At 53.8% G+C, this 13408-nt stretch overlaps 29 non-coding genes across 29 annotated transcripts; all 29 read right to left on the reverse strand.

Moving 5' to 3' along the window:
- Positions 1 to 3848: 3848 nt before the first annotated feature.
- Positions 3849 to 3920, reverse strand: Trnah-gug (transfer RNA histidin (anticodon GUG)). Its single transcript has one exon. It is a non-coding gene; the product is annotated as a tRNA-His (tRNA).
- A 387-nt stretch (positions 3921 to 4307) lies between these two features.
- Trnae-cuc (transfer RNA glutamic acid (anticodon CUC)) lies at positions 4308 to 4379 on the reverse strand. The gene has a single exon. It is a non-coding gene; the product is annotated as a tRNA-Glu (tRNA).
- Positions 4380 to 4638: 259 nt separating this feature from the next.
- Positions 4639 to 4720, reverse strand: Trnal-cag (transfer RNA leucine (anticodon CAG)). The gene has a single exon. It is a non-coding gene; the product is annotated as a tRNA-Leu (tRNA).
- Positions 4721 to 4798: 78 nt separating this feature from the next.
- On the reverse strand, positions 4799 to 4880 carry Trnal-aag (transfer RNA leucine (anticodon AAG)). The gene has a single exon. It is a non-coding gene; the product is annotated as a tRNA-Leu (tRNA).
- Positions 4881 to 5157: 277 nt separating this feature from the next.
- On the reverse strand, positions 5158 to 5229 carry Trnah-gug (transfer RNA histidin (anticodon GUG)). Its single transcript has one exon. It is a non-coding gene; the product is annotated as a tRNA-His (tRNA).
- A 387-nt stretch (positions 5230 to 5616) lies between these two features.
- Positions 5617 to 5688, reverse strand: Trnae-cuc (transfer RNA glutamic acid (anticodon CUC)). Its single transcript has one exon. It is a non-coding gene; the product is annotated as a tRNA-Glu (tRNA).
- Positions 5689 to 5947: 259 nt separating this feature from the next.
- Trnal-cag (transfer RNA leucine (anticodon CAG)) lies at positions 5948 to 6029 on the reverse strand. The gene has a single exon. It is a non-coding gene; the product is annotated as a tRNA-Leu (tRNA).
- Positions 6030 to 6107: 78 nt separating this feature from the next.
- Positions 6108 to 6189, reverse strand: Trnal-aag (transfer RNA leucine (anticodon AAG)). Its single transcript has one exon. It is a non-coding gene; the product is annotated as a tRNA-Leu (tRNA).
- Positions 6190 to 6466: 277 nt separating this feature from the next.
- Trnah-gug (transfer RNA histidin (anticodon GUG)) lies at positions 6467 to 6538 on the reverse strand. Its single transcript has one exon. It is a non-coding gene; the product is annotated as a tRNA-His (tRNA).
- A 387-nt stretch (positions 6539 to 6925) lies between these two features.
- Trnae-cuc (transfer RNA glutamic acid (anticodon CUC)) lies at positions 6926 to 6997 on the reverse strand. Its single transcript has one exon. It is a non-coding gene; the product is annotated as a tRNA-Glu (tRNA).
- A 259-nt stretch (positions 6998 to 7256) lies between these two features.
- On the reverse strand, positions 7257 to 7338 carry Trnal-cag (transfer RNA leucine (anticodon CAG)). Its single transcript has one exon. It is a non-coding gene; the product is annotated as a tRNA-Leu (tRNA).
- Positions 7339 to 7416: 78 nt separating this feature from the next.
- On the reverse strand, positions 7417 to 7498 carry Trnal-aag (transfer RNA leucine (anticodon AAG)). The gene has a single exon. It is a non-coding gene; the product is annotated as a tRNA-Leu (tRNA).
- Positions 7499 to 7775: 277 nt separating this feature from the next.
- On the reverse strand, positions 7776 to 7847 carry Trnah-gug (transfer RNA histidin (anticodon GUG)). Its single transcript has one exon. It is a non-coding gene; the product is annotated as a tRNA-His (tRNA).
- A 387-nt stretch (positions 7848 to 8234) lies between these two features.
- Trnae-cuc (transfer RNA glutamic acid (anticodon CUC)) lies at positions 8235 to 8306 on the reverse strand. The gene has a single exon. It is a non-coding gene; the product is annotated as a tRNA-Glu (tRNA).
- A 285-nt stretch (positions 8307 to 8591) lies between these two features.
- Trnal-cag (transfer RNA leucine (anticodon CAG)) lies at positions 8592 to 8673 on the reverse strand. Its single transcript has one exon. It is a non-coding gene; the product is annotated as a tRNA-Leu (tRNA).
- Positions 8674 to 8751: 78 nt separating this feature from the next.
- Positions 8752 to 8833, reverse strand: Trnal-aag (transfer RNA leucine (anticodon AAG)). The gene has a single exon. It is a non-coding gene; the product is annotated as a tRNA-Leu (tRNA).
- A 277-nt stretch (positions 8834 to 9110) lies between these two features.
- Positions 9111 to 9182, reverse strand: Trnah-gug (transfer RNA histidin (anticodon GUG)). Its single transcript has one exon. It is a non-coding gene; the product is annotated as a tRNA-His (tRNA).
- A 374-nt stretch (positions 9183 to 9556) lies between these two features.
- On the reverse strand, positions 9557 to 9628 carry Trnae-cuc (transfer RNA glutamic acid (anticodon CUC)). The gene has a single exon. It is a non-coding gene; the product is annotated as a tRNA-Glu (tRNA).
- Positions 9629 to 9887: 259 nt separating this feature from the next.
- On the reverse strand, positions 9888 to 9969 carry Trnal-cag (transfer RNA leucine (anticodon CAG)). The gene has a single exon. It is a non-coding gene; the product is annotated as a tRNA-Leu (tRNA).
- Positions 9970 to 10047: 78 nt separating this feature from the next.
- On the reverse strand, positions 10048 to 10129 carry Trnal-aag (transfer RNA leucine (anticodon AAG)). Its single transcript has one exon. It is a non-coding gene; the product is annotated as a tRNA-Leu (tRNA).
- A 277-nt stretch (positions 10130 to 10406) lies between these two features.
- Positions 10407 to 10478, reverse strand: Trnah-gug (transfer RNA histidin (anticodon GUG)). The gene has a single exon. It is a non-coding gene; the product is annotated as a tRNA-His (tRNA).
- Positions 10479 to 10852: 374 nt separating this feature from the next.
- Positions 10853 to 10924, reverse strand: Trnae-cuc (transfer RNA glutamic acid (anticodon CUC)). Its single transcript has one exon. It is a non-coding gene; the product is annotated as a tRNA-Glu (tRNA).
- A 259-nt stretch (positions 10925 to 11183) lies between these two features.
- Positions 11184 to 11265, reverse strand: Trnal-cag (transfer RNA leucine (anticodon CAG)). Its single transcript has one exon. It is a non-coding gene; the product is annotated as a tRNA-Leu (tRNA).
- Positions 11266 to 11343: 78 nt separating this feature from the next.
- On the reverse strand, positions 11344 to 11425 carry Trnal-aag (transfer RNA leucine (anticodon AAG)). Its single transcript has one exon. It is a non-coding gene; the product is annotated as a tRNA-Leu (tRNA).
- Positions 11426 to 11702: 277 nt separating this feature from the next.
- Trnah-gug (transfer RNA histidin (anticodon GUG)) lies at positions 11703 to 11774 on the reverse strand. The gene has a single exon. It is a non-coding gene; the product is annotated as a tRNA-His (tRNA).
- A 387-nt stretch (positions 11775 to 12161) lies between these two features.
- On the reverse strand, positions 12162 to 12233 carry Trnae-cuc (transfer RNA glutamic acid (anticodon CUC)). Its single transcript has one exon. It is a non-coding gene; the product is annotated as a tRNA-Glu (tRNA).
- A 259-nt stretch (positions 12234 to 12492) lies between these two features.
- Trnal-cag (transfer RNA leucine (anticodon CAG)) lies at positions 12493 to 12574 on the reverse strand. The gene has a single exon. It is a non-coding gene; the product is annotated as a tRNA-Leu (tRNA).
- A 78-nt stretch (positions 12575 to 12652) lies between these two features.
- On the reverse strand, positions 12653 to 12734 carry Trnal-aag (transfer RNA leucine (anticodon AAG)). Its single transcript has one exon. It is a non-coding gene; the product is annotated as a tRNA-Leu (tRNA).
- Positions 12735 to 13011: 277 nt separating this feature from the next.
- Trnah-gug (transfer RNA histidin (anticodon GUG)) lies at positions 13012 to 13083 on the reverse strand. Its single transcript has one exon. It is a non-coding gene; the product is annotated as a tRNA-His (tRNA).
- Positions 13084 to 13408: the final 325 nt, after the last annotated feature.

Below are 13408 nucleotides of genomic sequence, written 5' to 3' on the forward strand. Positions count from 1 at the left end.
GTTGGGGCGCGGCTCCTGATCGCGGTCATCGGTGACCGCATTAAAATCACCGCCGAGAATTAAATGAGCGGAATTCCGGTGCAAAACCTCACACAGCTCCTGACTATAAAAGAGCCGCCGCGCCGCGTAGTCGCTACCGGAAGGAGCATAAACATTAACAAACGTGACGCCTTCAATAGTGCACGCAACAGCGCGGCCAGTAGGGAGACACTCGATATTAGTGACATTGAGCCCGGGGCAGACTAAAATAGCTGTACCGGTGACATTGTCTGACACCACATTATCCACAATAACGTAGTCACTCAGATCGGTTAAAAGCAGGAGAGCCTCCCGTGTCACTTCTTGCAAAAAGGCGACATGGCAACGGGTTTCACATAAAAGAGTTTTTAAGGCAAAGACCTTATGAGGACTACGCATTTTGTTAACATTAACAGTAAGTATATGCCACCGACGCGTGTCAGGAACCATACACAACGCAAGGAGCAACAAATACAGTGTGCACAAGAAGCAAGGCAGTAGCACTGCGAAGATAACGCGTAATGTAGACAAGATCGGAAAAAATGGCATACCGATAAGTGGCAGGTATCATACACAAATTACACACGAAAGAAGGGTCTACAATAACAGTCACAAGGGCGCCCCCAAAGCAAAGCAACACGTGAACATGAACGGCAAAAAAAGATCCACCGCAGGCTACCGAACGCCAAGCACAGCTAAAACACCAACAAATAAGAAGATACAACATACACATACAATAAGAGGTGACCCGGCACAGCGAGGACGACGCAGTCGAGCGACAGGACAACTAAATAAAAAATAAATAAATAAAAACAAACCGGCGACGCCGCGCACAAGGTAAATCAAAGGCATGTTGTGGCATAATGAAAGGTAGTGTGCGCTACCAAACGACGCATGCAATCAACAACAACGGTAAAAGCTATCCCCCAATATGTGGAGACTGTAGACATAGGTAAAATATCAAAAAGATACGGACAGAGTAAAACGACATGTGCGCCGCCAATGCTGTACCATGCAGCTCGTCGGCATGAGCGATGAGACATTGCCTCCGACGGGGGGCACACACCAGACACAGCAAAGACAATAAATAACAAGAAGAAAGAAGAAGTAAAGAAGCGTGCACAACGGTGGAAGCATTGGCGTCACAAGGAGCACACACTGTTTCAACACAAACGACTAAAAATTCCGCCAGCGGACAATAAACACCAGACACTTTCAAAGGCTAAAACGTGGGTCCGCAAAAAAAATTGCATGCTCATGTGCTGCTAAAACAATGCAAGAAAGTGGCAAGCACAGTAAAATATGTCTGCAACGGATGTCACACATCAGACGCGCGAAAAAAAAAAGTATACGCACCACAAAAGCGGCACACGCACCGGTAAGACAGCACATGGTATTGAGATTAACGGTGTAAACACACAAAAACCACGTGTCAGGCCCCATTGACAACAAAACTACACAAGTATGTGAAAAATAAATGCGCACATCTGGAAAAGCAACCGTGTATCCGTAACGATCCAAGTGAGCGGCAAGAACGACTAAAATGTGCCGCCGACGAGCGGCTGGCACCCAACACATTGAAAAATACCAAACACATTTAAAATACACAACAAATAAAAACAGACAACGACGGGTGCAGTGGCACTGCCAAAATTACACTCGCGTGCGAAAATACAGGTTAAAACGCGCAACAGACCGGTGTCACACAAAATAGACAAGAATACGCCACAAAAAACAACGTTAAACTTAGGCAACGGCGGATGCAATCACGCTGCCAAGCAAAGAGCAAAGTCACGCTACGTACCGGCTCCAGTGCCGTCGTCCACCTCCACGTCCGCCGCCCAGTCACACTTATCACCGGAAAACACGGGGGGCTGAACCACCTCCGTGTCCATACTAACAGCGGCACCGGAAGGAGCCGCCGTGGCAGGTCCAGCGCCGACGGCAGAAACAGATCCAGAATCCTGCGAGTGCGGCCGGATTCGACGGCAATGTGAGTCGTCCGATTTACGTTTAGCTGCCAAGTGTGCAGGCGACACGCCCTGAACAACGTCCATCGCCATACCGCTTGCCACCACAGGCTCCGTTTTAGTAAGGAGAACCTTTAGCTGTCGAACTTTCTCGTCCCGCTTGGATTCCGCGGAACTCACGAACGCCTCGGGCTGACTGCAAGCAGCAGGCCGCTGCCGACGGCGATCGGAAGCCGGCGCCTGCCGCGAGTCAACAACCGCGCGCTGCGAGGCCCGTTGCAATTTCTTTTGTTTAGAGGTGGACTTGTACGGTGGAACACAAGTCACCACCGGGGACGGCGTCCGTGCCTTACGGAAGGAAACACCTGAAATACTCGCGCTGCGAAAGCGGGTAACGTTTTCAGCCCTCTCAGTAGGCCTTTCCCGACGCGGTTTGGGTTCCGCGGGGGCGTCAAGACGCTCCTCACGGTCGACAGCAACGGTGGCAGAAGCGGACACATTCTCATTCATAACAGAGGGAGCAGCCTCTGGAACGGGTTCCGATACGGACAGCGTTACAGCTGCCGGTACAGGGTCAGACACAATCGGTAGCTCAATTCTATCAACAGCCTGCGTATCAGGCACGGGGGCCGCTACATCGACAGGCAACGCCGGGGAGCTATCAGCAACAGGAACGGAAGGTGTAACGTGCATTGCCACAACGTCGGTCGCAATCGCAGGTGCAGACACACGACTCCCACGTGCGGGGGAGGCGCCAAGCGCGACCGACGCCCACGTCACCTCATCCTGACCGTCTGTCCTTGGTAATTGCACTGGGCGACTACGTTTCGGACAGTCCTGTCGAAAATGTCCGGTGCCATTGCAAAAAGAACAGGTTGCCGGTTGACCGCTATAAGTAATAAAGGCCCGATGGCCAGCAACAACAACAAAAGACGGTATATGCTGTCGGACAATCATGCGGACACTGCGAACACCGTTCTCAACGTCGTAATGATAAGCTGACGACCATTTCTCTTTTACGACCGAAAGCACTGTACCATACGGAAGTAAACTACGAGAAATAGTTTCATTACGGACTTCGAATGGCAGGTTAAACACGCGAACAGTGCGTATACCATAACCCACGTTCGATAGCACAACATCACTAATTGTACCGTCAAGGTGCTTAATTTTACGTACACCACCATTTACATTGACGAGAGAATCACACATATCTGAGGATGACAGTTTAAGAAATAACGAGTTAAGGAACGCGTCTAGTTGAACACCAAGAACTACACTTTTCGGCAATTGAAGTTCGTTTCTAATCCATTCGTGAATCTCAAAAGCCGTAGGGCGACGGACGGATCTATCAAACGCGCACTGAATATTGTTCTCACGATTCTCTGAACGATCGAGATCCATAGTACTCACAGGAATAACAAACACTGAAGAAATAGCGCCGCGAAGCACACGCCGCCGACCGCGATCCGCACGTAAACACCGCCCGACACGCCGCAGCGAGCGCGCGATGTGTTCGGGCCCACGGCTCCGAAGAGACTGGTGCCTTAAACCAGCGCCTTAGACCGCTCGGCCACGCTACCTGCGACAGTGTTGTTCGCTTTTGTAGAAACAGTGCACGACGCAGCTTCCTGTTCTGCTGCGACTGGCTGCCCATCCATTGCACCTCAAACGACTGCCCTATTCGAACAGAGATTGACTACACAGGCAGCTGCCCGCTCTTTCGTGCGGCGGCATTGCGTGTTGATAACTGGCACCTGCAGCCCGCGGAACATGAGCGAAAAATCAAGAGGGCACAGTGTTTTCAAACAGTGGGTCACTATCGTCATTGCAGCGACAGCGAGGCAAAACTTTAAAAAGTGCCGTGACCAGGATTCGAACCTGGGTTATTGCGGCCACAACGCAATGTCCTAACCACTAGACGATCACGGCCACGGAGGCACCGCCGAAAGCAGTTCTCGCGTGTGCAAGTGGCGATGCACAGCAAAGCTCAGCCACTGTGTCTCGCCACTGTGTCTCGCCACAGCTGTGTCAGACGCGTTCTTCATTACATGTATACTGGCAAACGAACGTGCCCGCGCTATTAGGACACTAAGCACAGGGGTTAGCTGCATTCACCACCCGTGGCAATGTCTTGCAGTCCTCCAAGTCTGTTGACCACAGGTATGTGCCTCGATAGGAGGTGGGCAGACGTCGCATCTCTCTCGCCGTCACTTGTGGCCGCCAGTCATACTTTACGTGGTTTTCTGCAAGCGTCAGCGTAGCGTCAGTCGAGCTAAGTCGGGCCAAGTCGCATGAGAGGAGCAACAAAATAGGCATTTCCGGTGCCGGGAATCGAACCCGGGCCTCCTGGGTGAGAGCCAGGTATCCTAGCCACTAGACCACACCGGATTAAGACACGAGTGCTCCTCCGGCGAACACGCTATTGAAAGACGTCTGTAAAAATCTACGCTTCCACTTTGTAGAACGGCATGCTCGGGACACATTTCATGAACACGAACGCAAGGCATCATTACTCCAAACTGCTCCTCTGAATGCTGTCGTTGCACCACGCACTGTGCTACGACAATTTAAGAAAGAGGCGCTCACGGCTTGCTGCGCTGTTTCCTTCGCGGGTAACCAGTGCTGCTGCTTTCGAGACAGAAAACGTTGGCAGCGGTGGGATTCGAACCCACGCCTCCGAAGAGACTGGTGCCTGAAACCAGCGCCTTAGACCGCTCGGCCACGCTACCTACGCGGCACGGCGGTCACAGGAGCTGCGTTGTAGCGCAAGAGAAAACACCGCAATGGCACAAAAAACGAGAAAAAATTGGCAGCGGTGGGATTCGAACCCACGCCTCCGAAGAGAGTGGTGCCTTAAACCAGCGCCTTAGACCGCTCGGCCACGCTACCTGCGACAGTGTTGTTCGCTTTTGTAGAAACAGTGCACGACGCAGCTTCCTGTTCTGCTGCGACTGGCTGCCCATCCATTGCACCTCAAACGACTGCCCTATTCGAACAGAGATTGACTACACAGGCAGCTGCCCGCTCTTTCGTGCGGCGGCATTGCGTGTTGATAACTGGCACCTGCAGCCCGCGGAACATGAGCGAAAAATCAAGAGGGCACAGTGTTTTCAAACAGTGGGTCACTATCGTCATTGCAGCGACAGCGAGGCAAAACTTTAAAAAGTGCCGTGACCAGGATTCGAACCTGGGTTATTGCGGCCACAACGCAATGTCCTAACCACTAGACGATCACGGCCACGGAGGCACCGCCGAAAGCAGTTCTCGCGTGTGCAAGTGGCGATGCACAGCAAAGCTCAGCCACTGTGTCTCGCCACTGTGTCTCGCCACAGCTGTGTCAGACGCGTTCTTCATTACATGTATACTGGCAAACGAACGTGCCCGCGCTATTAGGACACTAAGCACAGGGGTTAGCTGCATTCACCACCCGTGGCAATGTCTTGCAGTCCTCCAAGTCTGTTGACCACAGGTATGTGCCTCGATAGGAGGTGGGCAGACGTCGCATCTCTCTCGCCGTCACTTGTGGCCGCCAGTCATACTTTACGTGGTTTTCTGCAAGCGTCAGCGTAGCGTCAGTCGAGCTAAGTCGGGCCAAGTCGCATGAGAGGAGCAACAAAATAGGCATTTCCGGTGCCGGGAATCGAACCCGGGCCTCCTGGGTGAGAGCCAGGTATCCTAGCCACTAGACCACACCGGATTAAGACACGAGTGCTCCTCCGGCGAACACGCTATTGAAAGACGTCTGTAAAAATCTACGCTTCCACTTTGTAGAACGGCATGCTCGGGACACATTTCATGAACACGAACGCAAGGCATCATTACTCCAAACTGCTCCTCTGAATGCTGTCGTTGCACCACGCACTGTGCTACGACAATTTAAGAAAGAGGCGCTCACGGCTTGCTGCGCTGTTTCCTTCGCGGGTAACCAGTGCTGCTGCTTTCGAGACAGAAAACGTTGGCAGCGGTGGGATTCGAACCCACGCCTCCAAAGAGACTGGTGCCTGAAACCAGCGCCTTAGACCGCTCGGCCACGCTACCTACGCGGCACGGCGGTCACAGGAGCTGCGTTGTAGCGCAAGAGAAAACACCGCAATGGCACAAAAAACGAGAAAAAATTGGCAGCGGTGGGATTCGAACCCACGCCTCCGAAGAGAGTGGTGCCTTAAACCAGCGCCTTAGACCGCTCGGCCACGCTACCTGCGACAGTGTTGTTCGCTTTTGTAGAAACAGTGCACGACGCAGCTTCCTGTTCTGCTGCGACTGGCTGCCCATCCATTGCACCTCAAACGACTGCCCTATTCGAACAGAGATTGACTACACAGGCAGCTGCCCGCTCTTTCGTGCGGCGGCATTGCGTGTTGATAACTGGCACCTGCAGCCCGCGGAACATGAGCGAAAAATCAAGAGGGCACAGTGTTTTCAAACAGTGGGTCACTATCGTCATTGCAGCGACAGCGAGGCAAAACTTTAAAAAGTGCCGTGACCAGGATTCGAACCTGGGTTATTGCGGCCACAACGCAATGTCCTAACCACTAGACGATCACGGCCACGGAGGCACCGCCGAAAGCAGTTCTCGCGTGTGCAAGTGGCGATGCACAGCAAAGCTCAGCCACTGTGTCTCGCCACTGTGTCTCGCCACAGCTGTGTCAGACGCGTTCTTCATTACATGTATACTGGCAAACGAACGTGCCCGCGCTATTAGGACACTAAGCACAGGGGTTAGCTGCATTCACCACCCGTGGCAATGTCTTGCAGTCCTCCAAGTCTGTTGACCACAGGTATGTGCCTCGATAGGAGGTGGGCAGACGTCGCATCTCTCTCGCCGTCACTTGTGGCCGCCAGTCATACTTTACGTGGTTTTCTGCAAGCGTCAGCGTAGCGTCAGTCGAGCTAAGTCGGGCCAAGTCGCATGAGAGGAGCAACAAAATAGGCATTTCCGGTGCCGGGAATCGAACCCGGGCCTCCTGGGTGAGAGCCAGGTATCCTAGCCACTAGACCACACCGGATTAAGACACGAGTGCTCCTCCGGCGAACACGCTATTGAAAGACGTCTGTAAAAATCTACGCTTCCACTTTGTAGAACGGCATGCTCGGGACACATTTCATGAACACGAACGCAAGGCATCATTACTCCAAACTGCTCCTCTGAATGCTGTCGTTGCACCACGCACTGTGCTACGACAATTTAAGAAAGAGGCGCTCACGGCTTGCTGCGCTGTTTCCTTCGCGGGTAACCAGTGCTGCTGCTTTCGAGACAGAAAACGTTGGCAGCGGTGGGATTCGAACCCACGCCTCCGAAGAGACTGGTGCCTGAAACCAGCGCCTTAGACCGCTCGGCCACGCTACCTACGCGGCACGGCGGTCACAGGAGCTGCGTTGTAGCGCAAGAGAAAACACCGCAATGGCACAAAAAACGAGAAAAAATTGGCAGCGGTGGGATTCGAACCCACGCCTCCGAAGAGAGTGGTGCCTTAAACCAGCGCCTTAGACCGCTCGGCCACGCTACCTGCGACAGTGTTGTTCGCTTTTGTAGAAACAGTGCACGACGCAGCTTCCTGTTCTGCTGCGACTGGCTGCCCATCCATTGCACCTCAAACGACTGCCCTATTCGAACAGAGATTGACTACACAGGCAGCTGCCCGCTCTTTCGTGCGGCGGCATTGCGTGTTGATAACTGGCACCTGCAGCCCGCGGAACATGAGCGAAAAATCAAGAGGGCACAGTGTTTTCAAACAGTGGGTCACTATCGTCATTGCAGCGACAGCGAGGCAAAACTTTAAAAAGTGCCGTGACCAGGATTCGAACCTGGGTTATTGCGGCCACAACGCAATGTCCTAACCACTAGACGATCACGGCCACGGAGGCACCGCCGAAAGCAGTTCTCGCGTGTGCAAGTGGCGATGCACAGCAAAGCTCAGCCACTGTGTCTCGCCACTGTGTCTCGCCACAGCTGTGTCAGACGCGTTCTTCATTACATGTATACTGGCAAACGAACGTGCCCGCGCTATTAGGACACTAAGCACAGGGGTTAGCTGCATTCACCACCCGTGGCAATGTCTTGCAGTCCTCCAAGTCTGTTGACCACAGGTATGTGCCTCGATAGGAGGTGGGCAGACGTCGCATCTCTCTCGCCGTCACTTGTGGCCGCCAGTCATACTTTACGTGGTTTTCTGCAAGCGTCAGCGTAGCGTCAGTCGAGCTAAGTCGGGCCAAGTCGCATGAGAGGAGCAACAAAATAGGCATTTCCGGTGCCGGGAATCGAACCCGGGCCTCCTGGGTGAGAGCCAGGTATCCTAGCCACTAGACCACACCGGATTAAGACACGAGTGCTCCTCCGGCGAACACGCTATTGAAAGACGTCTGTAAAAATCTACGCTTCCACTTTGTAGAACGGCATGCTCGGGACACATTTTAGAACGGCATGCTCGGGACACATTTCATGAACACGAACGCAAGGCATCATTACTCCAAACTGCTCCTCTGAATGCTGTCGTTGCACCACGCACTGTGCTACGACAATTTAAGAAAGAGGCGCTCACGGCTTGCTGCGCTGTTTCCTTCGCGGGTAACCAGTGCTGCTGCTTTCGAGACAGAAAACGTTGGCAGCGGTGGGATTCGAACCCACGCCTCCGAAGAGACTGGTGCCTGAAACCAGCGCCTTAGACCGCTCGGCCACGCTACCTACGCGGCACGGCGGTCACAGGAGCTGCGTTGTAGCGCAAGAGAAAACACCGCAATGGCACAAAAAACGAGAAAAAATTGGCAGCGGTGGGATTCGAACCCACGCCTCCGAAGAGAGTGGTGCCTTAAACCAGCGCCTTAGACCGCTCGGCCACGCTACCTGCGACAGTGTTGTTCGCTTTTGTAGAAACAGTGCACGACGCAGCTTCCTGTTCTGCTGCGACTGGCTGCCCATCCATTGCACCTCAAACGACTGCCCTATTCGAACAGAGATTGACTACACAGGCAGCTGCCCGCTCTTTCGTGCGGCGGCATTGCGTGTTGATAACTGGCACCTGCAGCCCGCGGAACATGAGCGAAAAATCAAGAGGGCACAGTGTTTTCAAACAGTGGGTCACTATCGTCATTGCAGCGACAGCGAGGCAAAACTTTAAAAAGTGCCGTGACCAGGATTCGAACCTGGGTTATTGCGGCCACAACGCAATGTCCTAACCACTAGACGATCACGGCCACGGAGGCACCGCCGAAAGCAGTTCTCGCGTGTGCAAGTGGCGATGCACAGCAAAGCTCAGCCACTGTGTCTCGCCACAGCAGTGTCAGACGCGTTCTTCATTACATGTATACTGGCAAACGAACGTGCCCGCGCTATTAGGACACTAAGCACAGGGGTTAGCTGCATTCACCACCCGTGGCAATGTCTTGCAGTCCTCCAAGTCTGTTGACCACAGGTATGTGCCTCGATAGGAGGTGGGCAGACGTCGCATCTCTCTCGCCGTCACTTGTGGCCGCCAGTCATACTTTACGTGGTTTTCTGCAAGCGTCAGCGTAGCGTCAGTCGAGCTAAGTCGGGCCAAGTCGCATGAGAGGAGCAACAAAATAGGCATTTCCGGTGCCGGGAATCGAACCCGGGCCTCCTGGGTGAGAGCCAGGTATCCTAGCCACTAGACCACACCGGATTAAGACACGAGTGCTCCTCCGGCGAACACGCTATTGAAAGACGTCTGTAAAAATCTACGCTTCCACTTTGTAGAACGGCATGCTCGGGACACATTTCATGAACACGAACGCAAGGCATCATTACTCCAAACTGCTCCTCTGAATGCTGTCGTTGCACCACGCACTGTGCTACGACAATTTAAGAAAGAGGCGCTCACGGCTTGCTGCGCTGTTTCCTTCGCGGGTAACCAGTGCTGCTGCTTTCGAGACAGAAAACGTTGGCAGCGGTGGGATTCGAACCCACGCCTCCGAAGAGACTGGTGCCTGAAACCAGCGCCTTAGACCGCTCGGCCACGCTACCTACGCGGCACGGCGGTCACAGGAGCTGCGTTGTAGCGCAAGAGAAAACACCGCAATGGCACAAAAAACGAGAAAAAATTGGCAGCGGTGGGATTCGAACCCACGCCTCCGAAGAGAGTGGTGCCTTAAACCAGCGCCTTAGACCGCTCGGCCACGCTACCTGCGACAGTGTTGTTCGCTTTTGTAGAAACAGTGCACGACGCAGCTTCCTGTTCTGCTGCGACTGGCTGCCCATCCATTGCACCTCAAACGACTGCCCTATTCGAACAGAGATTGACTACACAGGCAGCTGCCCGCTCTTTCGTGCGGCGGCATTGCGTGTTGATAACTGGCACCTGCAGCCCGCGGAACATGAGCGAAAAATCAAGAGGGCACAGTGTTTTCAAACAGTGGGTCACTATCGTCATTGCAGCGACAGCGAGGCAAAACTTTAAAAAGTGCCGTGACCAGGATTCGAACCTGGGTTATTGCGGCCACAACGCAATGTCCTAACCACTAGACGATCACGGCCACGGAGGCACCGCCGAAAGCAGTTCTCGCGTGTGCAAGTGGCGATGCACAGCAAAGCTCAGCCACTGTGTCTCGCCACAGCAGTGTCAGACGCGTTCTTCATTACATGTATACTGGCAAACGAACGTGCCCGCGCTATTAGGACACTAAGCACAGGGGTTAGCTGCATTCACCACCCGTGGCAATGTCTTGCAGTCCTCCAAGTCTGTTGACCACAGGTATGTGCCTCGATAGGAGGTGGGCAGACGTCGCATCTCTCTCGCCGTCACTTGTGGCCGCCAGTCATACTTTACGTGGTTTTCTGCAAGCGTCAGCGTAGCGTCAGTCGAGCTAAGTCGGGCCAAGTCGCATGAGAGGAGCAACAAAATAGGCATTTCCGGTGCCGGGAATCGAACCCGGGCCTCCTGGGTGAGAGCCAGGTATCCTAGCCACTAGACCACACCGGATTAAGACACGAGTGCTCCTCCGGCGAACACGCTATTGAAAGACGTCTGTAAAAATCTACGCTTCCACTTTGTAGAACGGCATGCTCGGGACACATTTCATGAACACGAACGCAAGGCATCATTACTCCAAACTGCTCCTCTGAATGCTGTCGTTGCACCACGCACTGTGCTACGACAATTTAAGAAAGAGGCGCTCACGGCTTGCTGCGCTGTTTCCTTCGCGGGTAACCAGTGCTGCTGCTTTCGAGACAGAAAACGTTGGCAGCGGTGGGATTCGAACCCACGCCTCCAAAGAGACTGGTGCCTGAAACCAGCGCCTTAGACCGCTCGGCCACGCTACCTACGCGGCACGGCGGTCACAGGAGCTGCGTTGTAGCGCAAGAGAAAACACCGCAATGGCACAAAAAACGAGAAAAAATTGGCAGCGGTGGGATTCGAACCCACGCCTCCGAAGAGAGTGGTGCCTTAAACCAGCGCCTTAGACCGCTCGGCCACGCTACCTGCGACAGTGTTGTTCGCTTTTGTAGAAACAGTGCACGACGCAGCTTCCTGTTCTGCTGCGACTGGCTGCCCATCCATTGCACCTCAAACGACTGCCCTATTCGAACAGAGATTGACTACACAGGCAGCTGCCCGCTCTTTCGTGCGGCGGCATTGCGTGTTGATAACTGGCACCTGCAGCCCGCGGAACATGAGCGAAAAATCAAGAGGGCACAGTGTTTTCAAACAGTGGGTCACTATCGTCATTGCAGCGACAGCGAGGCAAAACTTTAAAAAGTGCCGTGACCAGGATTCGAACCTGGGTTATTGCGGCCACAACGCAATGTCCTAACCACTAGACGATCACGGCCACGGAGGCACCGCCGAAAGCAGTTCTCGCGTGTGCAAGTGGCGATGCACAGCAAAGCTCAGCCACTGTGTCTCGCCACTGTGTCTCGCCACAGCTGTGTCAGACGCGTTCTTCATTACATGTATACTGGCAAACGAACGTGCCCGCGCTATTAGGACACTAAGCACAGGGGTTAGCTGCATTCACCACCCGTGGCAATGTCTTGCAGTCCTCCAAGTCTGTTGACCACAGGTATGTGCCTCGATAGGAGGTGGGCAGACGTCGCATCTCTCTCGCCGTCACTTGTGGCCGCCAGTCATACTTTACGTGGTTTTCTGCAAGCGTCAGCGTAGCGTCAGTCGAGCTAAGTCGGGCCAAGTCGCATGAGAGGAGCAACAAAATAGGCATTTCCGGTGCCGGGAATCGAACCCGGGCCTCCTGGGTGAGAGCCAGGTATCCTAGCCACTAGACCACACCGGATTAAGACACGAGTGCTCCTCCGGCGAACACGCTATTGAAAGACGTCTGTAAAAATCTACGCTTCCACTTTGTAGAACGGCATGCTCGGGACACATTTCATGAACACGAACGCAAGGCATCATTACTCCAAACTGCTCCTCTGAATGCTGTCGTTGCACCACGCACTGTGCTACGACAATTTAAGAAAGAGGCGCTCACGGCTTGCTGCGCTGTTTCCTTCGCGGGTAACCAGTGCTGCTGCTTTCGAGACAGAAAACGTTGGCAGCGGTGGGATTCGAACCCACGCCTCCAAAGAGACTGGTGCCTGAAACCAGCGCCTTAGACCGCTCGGCCACGCTACCTACGCGGCACGGCGGTCACAGGAGCTGCGTTGTAGCGCAAGAGAAAACACCGCAATGGCACAAAAAACGAGAAAAAATTGGCAGCGGTGGGATTCGAACCCACGCCTCCGAAGAGAGTGGTGCCTTAAACCAGCGCCTTAGACCGCTCGGCCACGCTACCTGCGACAGTGTTGTTCGCTTTTGTAGAAACAGTGCACGACGCAGCTTCCTGTTCTGCTGCGACTGGCTGCCCATCCATTGCACCTCAAACGACTGCCCTATTCGAACAGAGATTGACTACACAGGCAGCTGCCCGCTCTTTCGTGCGGCGGCATTGCGTGTTGATAACTGGCACCTGCAGCCCGCGGAACATGAGCGAAAAATCAAGAGGGCACAGTGTTTTCAAACAGTGGGTCACTATCGTCATTGCAGCGACAGCGAGGCAAAACTTTAAAAAGTGCCGTGACCAGGATTCGAACCTGGGTTATTGCGGCCACAACGCAATGTCCTAACCACTAGACGATCACGGCCACGGAGGCACCGCCGAAAGCAGTTCTCGCGTGTGCAAGTGGCGATGCACAGCAAAGCTCAGCCACTGTGTCTCGCCACTGTGTCTCGCCACAGCTGTGTCAGACGCGTTCTTCATTACATGTATACTGGCAAACGAACGTGCCCGCGCTATTAGGACACTAAGCACAGGGGTTAGCTGCATTCACCACCCGTGGCAATGTCTTGCAGTCCTCCAAGTCTGTTGACCACAGGTATGTGCCTCGATAGGAGGTGGGCAGACGTCGCATCTCTCTCGCCGTCACTTGTGGCCGCCAGTCATACTTTACGTGGTTTTCTGCAAGCGTC

The sequence above is a fragment of the Schistocerca gregaria genome, unplaced genomic scaffold, assembly GCF_023897955.1.
Source record: "Schistocerca gregaria isolate iqSchGreg1 unplaced genomic scaffold, iqSchGreg1.2 ptg000686l, whole genome shotgun sequence".
NCBI classification, from domain to species: domain Eukaryota; kingdom Metazoa; phylum Arthropoda; class Insecta; order Orthoptera; family Acrididae; genus Schistocerca; species Schistocerca gregaria.